The sequence below is a fragment of the Diachasmimorpha longicaudata genome, unplaced genomic scaffold (assembly GCF_034640455.1).
Source record: "Diachasmimorpha longicaudata isolate KC_UGA_2023 unplaced genomic scaffold, iyDiaLong2 ctg00000127.1, whole genome shotgun sequence".
NCBI lineage: Eukaryota > Metazoa > Arthropoda > Insecta > Hymenoptera > Braconidae > Diachasmimorpha > Diachasmimorpha longicaudata.
The window spans coordinates 55001-60000 of NW_026973939.1; positions in this window are offsets into that span (position 1 = coordinate 55001).

Consider the following 5000-nt stretch of genomic DNA (forward strand, 5'->3'; position numbering starts at 1 on the left):
ATTAGTTATATAGAATTTAGTTTAATTTTATGCATTCAATTATACATGAATATAATTTTTTTCAATTAAAAATTCTGTGATGCTATTTTTGCATACCAACAAAAATAGCATCAAGCAAAAATATCACTTATTTTTCTAATTTTCGACTTGTAGGACGATCAAGTATACTATTCTTTGGATTCTAAGATTTTTTTCAAGTGATTATTTTCAAAGTTGGGAAAAATGAAAAATTATTCTAAGTCCCCATTCGTAGTTCTTTTTGATTCGTATTGCTTCGGCGCAAAGTAGGTAGGGACACTTATGGATTTCTCAATTTTTGGATAGGGACAGCCGGATAGCCGTCATTCAGCATAAAAGCTATTGTTATATGCATAATTTGATGTGAGGAATGGGAATTGATTGAAATTTTCACCCGCCAATTGCCGGCTGGCCTGATTTTAAGGTTTGAGAATCTTGACAATGATTTTGCATACCGACAAAAATAGCATCAAGCAAAAATATCACTTATTTTTCCAATTTTCGACTTGTAGAACGATCAAGTATACTATTCTTTGGATTCTAAGATTTTTTTCAAGTGATTATTTTCAAAGTTGGGAAAAATGAAAAATTATTCTAAGTCCCCATTCGTAGTTCTTTTTGATTCGTATTGCTTCGGCGCAAAGTAGGTAGGGACACTTATGGCTTTCTCAATTTTTGGATAGGGACAGCCGGATAGCCGTCATTCAGCATAAAAGCTATTGTTATATGCATAGTTTGATGTGAGGAATGGGAATTGATTGAAATTTTCACCCGCCAATTGCCGGCTGGCCTGATTTTAAGGTTTGAGAATCTTGACAACGATTTTGCATACCGACAAAAATAGCATCAAGCAAAAATATCACTTATTTTTCCAATTTTCGACTTGTAGAACGATCAAGTATACTATTCTTTGGATTCTAAGATTTTTTTCAAGTGATTATTTTCAAAGTTGGGAAAAATGAAAAATTATTCTAAGTCCCCATTCGTAGTTCTTTTTGATTCGTATTGCTTCGGCGCAAAGTAGGTAGGGACACTTATGGCTTTCTCAATTTTTGGATAGGGACAGCCGGATAGCCGTCATTCAGCGTAAAAGCTATTGTTATATGCATAGTTTGATGTGAGGAATGGGAATTGATTGAAATTTTCACCCGCCAATTGCCGGCTGGCCTGATTTTAAGGTTTGAGGATCTTGACAACGATTTTGCATACCGACAAAAATAGCATCAAGCAAAAATATCACTTATTTTTCCAATTTTCGACTTGTAGAACGATCAAGTATACTATTCTTTGGATTCTAAGATTTTTTTCAAGTGATTATTTTCAAAGTTGGGAAAAATGAAAAATTATTCTAAGTCCCCATTCGTAGTTCTTTTTGATTCGTATTGCTTCGGCGCAAAGTAGGTAGGGACACTTATGGATTTCTCAATTTTTGGATAGGGACAGCCGGATAGCCGTCATTCAGCATAAAAGCTATTGTTATATGCATAGTTTGATGTGAGGAATGGGAATTGATTGAAATTTTCACCCGCCAATTGCCGGCTGGCCTGATTTTAAGGTTTGAGAATCTTGACAATGATTTTGCATACCGACAAAAATAGCATCAAGCAAAAATATCACTTATTTTTCCAATTTTCGACTTGTAGAACGATCAAGTATACTATTCTTTGGATTCTAAGATTTTTTTCAAGTGATTATTTTCAAAGTTGGGAAAAATGAAAAATTATTCTAAGTCCCCATTCGTAGTTCTTTTTGATTCGTATTGCTTCGGCGCAAAGTAGGTAGGGACACTTATGGATTTCTCAATTTTTGGATAGGGACAGCCGGATAGCCGTCATTCAGCGTAAAAGCTATTGTTATATGCATAGTTTGATGTGAGGAATGGGAATTGATTGAAATTTTCACCCGCCAATTGCCGGCTGGCCTGATTTTAAGGTTTGAGGATCTTGACAACGATTTTGCATACCGACAAAAATAGCATCAAGCAAAAATATCACTTATTTTTCCAATTTTCGACTTGTAGAACGATCAAGTATACTATTCTTTGGATTCTAAGATTTTTTTCAAGTGATTATTTTCAAAGTTGGGAAAAATGAAAAATTATTCTAAGTCCCCATTCGTAGTTCTTTTTGATTCGTATTGCTTCGGCGCAAAGTAGGTAGGGACACTTATGGATTTCTCAATTTTTGGATAGGGACAGCCGGATAGCCGTCATTCAGCATAAAAGCTATTGTTATATGCATAGTTTGATGTGAGGAATGGGAATTGATTGAAATTTTCACCCGCCAATTGCCGGCTGGCCTGATTTTAAGGTTTGAGAATCTTGACAATGATTTTGCATACCGACAAAAATAGCATCAAGCAAAAATATCACTTATTTTTCCAATTTTCGACTTGTAGAACGATCAAGTATACTATTCTTTGGATTCTAAGATTTTTTTCAAGTGATTATTTTCAAAGTTGGGAAAAATGAAAAATTATTCTAAGTCCCCATTCGTAGTTCTTTTTGATTCGTATTGCTTCGGCGCAAAGTAGGTAGGGACACTTATGGCTTTCTCAATTTTTGGATAGGGACAGCCGGATAGCCGTCATTCAGCATAAAAGCTATTGTTATATGCATAGTTTGATGTGAGGAATGGGAATTGATTGAAATTTTCACCCGCCAATTGCCGGCTGGCCTGATTTTAAGGTTTGAGAATCTTGACAACGATTTTGCATACCGACAAAAATAGCATCAAGCAAAAATATCACTTATTTTTCCAATTTTCGACTTGTAGAACGATCAAGTATACTATTCTTTGGATTCTAAGATTTTTTTCAAGTGATTATTTTCAAAGTTGGGAAAAATGAAAAATTATTCTAAGTCCCCATTCGTAGTTCTTTTTGATTCGTATTGCTTCGGCGCAAAGTAGGTAGGGACACTTATGGCTTTCTCAATTTTTGGATAGGGACAGCCGGATAGCCGTCATTCAGCGTAAAAGCTATTGTTATATGCATAGTTTGATGTGAGGAATGGGAATTGATTGAAATTTTCACCCGCCAATTGCCGGCTGGCCTGATTTTAAGGTTTGAGGATCTTGACAACGATTTTGCATACCGACAAAAATAGCATCAAGCAAAAATATCACTTATTTTTCCAATTTTCGACTTGTAGAACGATCAAGTATACTATTCTTTGGATTCTAAGATTTTTTTCAAGTGATTATTTTCAAAGTTGGGAAAAATGAAAAATTATTCTAAGTCCCCATTCGTAGTTCTTTTTGATTCGTATTGCTTCGGCGCAAAGTAGGTAGGGACACTTATGGATTTCTCAATTTTTGGATAGGGACAGCCGGATAGCCGTCATTCAGCATAAAAGCTATTGTTATATGCATAGTTTGATGTGAGGAATGGGAATTGATTGAAATTTTCACCCGCCAATTGCCGGCTGGCCTGATTTTAAGGTTTGAGAATCTTGACAATGATTTTGCATACCGACAAAAATAGCATCAAGCAAAAATATCACTTATTTTTCCAATTTTCGACTTGTAGAACGATCAAGTATACTATTCTTTGGATTCTAAGATTTTTTTCAAGTGATTATTTTCAAAGTTGGGAAAAATGAAAAATTATTCTAAGTCCCCATTCGTAGTTCTTTTTGATTCGTATTGCTTCGGCGCAAAGTAGGTAGGGACACTTATGGATTTCTCAATTTTTGGATAGGGACAGCCGGATAGCCGTCATTCAGCGTAAAAGCTATTGTTATATGCATAGTTTGATGTGAGGAATGGGAATTGATTGAAATTTTCACCCGCCAATTGCCGGCTGGCCTGATTTTAAGGTTTGAGGATCTTGACAACGATTTTGCATACCGACAAAAATAGCATCAAGCAAAAATATCACTTATTTTTCCAATTTTCGACTTGTAGAACGATCAAGTATACTATTCTTTGGATTCTAAGATTTTTTTCAAGTGATTATTTTCAAAGTTGGGAAAAATGAAAAATTATTCTAAGTCCCCATTCGTAGTTCTTTTTGATTCGTATTGCTTCGGCGCAAAGTAGGTAGGGACACTTATGGATTTCTCAATTTTTGGATAGGGACAGCCGGATAGCCGTCATTCAGCATAAAAGCTATTGTTATATGCATAGTTTGATGTGAGGAATGGGAATTGATTGAAATTTTCACCCGCCAATTGCCGGCTGGCCTGATTTTAAGGTTTGAGAATCTTGACAATGATTTTGCATACCGACAAAAATAGCATCAAGCAAAAATATCACTTATTTTTCCAATTTTCGACTTGTAGAACGATCAAGTATACTATTCTTTGGATTCTAAGATTTTTTTCAAGTGATTATTTTCAAAGTTGGGAAAAATGAAAAATTATTCTAAGTCCCCATTCGTAGTTCTTTTTGATTCGTATTGCTTCGGCGCAAAGTAGGTAGGGACACTTATGGCTTTCTCAATTTTTGGATAGGGACAGCCGGATAGCCGTCATTCAGCGTAAAAGCTATTGTTATATGCATAGTTTGATGTGAGGAATGGGAATTGATTGAAATTTTCACCCGCCAATTGCCGGCTGGCCTGATTTTAAGGTTTGAGGATCTTGACAACGATTTTGCATACCGACAAAAATAGCATCAAGCAAAAATATCACTTATTTTTCCAATTTTCGACTTGTAGAACGATCAAGTATACTATTCTTTGGATTCTAAGATTTTTTTCAAGTGATTATTTTCAAAGTTGGGAAAAATGAAAAATTATTCTAAGTCCCCATTCGTAGTTCTTTTTGATTCGTATTGCTTCGGCGCAAAGTAGGTAGGGACACTTATGGATTTCTCAATTTTTGGATAGGGACAGCCGGATAGCCGTCATTCAGCATAAAAGCTATTGTTATATGCATAGTTTGATGTGAGGAATGGGAATTGATTGAAATTTTCACCCGCCAATTGCCGGCTGGCCTGATTTTAAGGTTTGAGAATCTTGACAATGATTTTGCATACCGA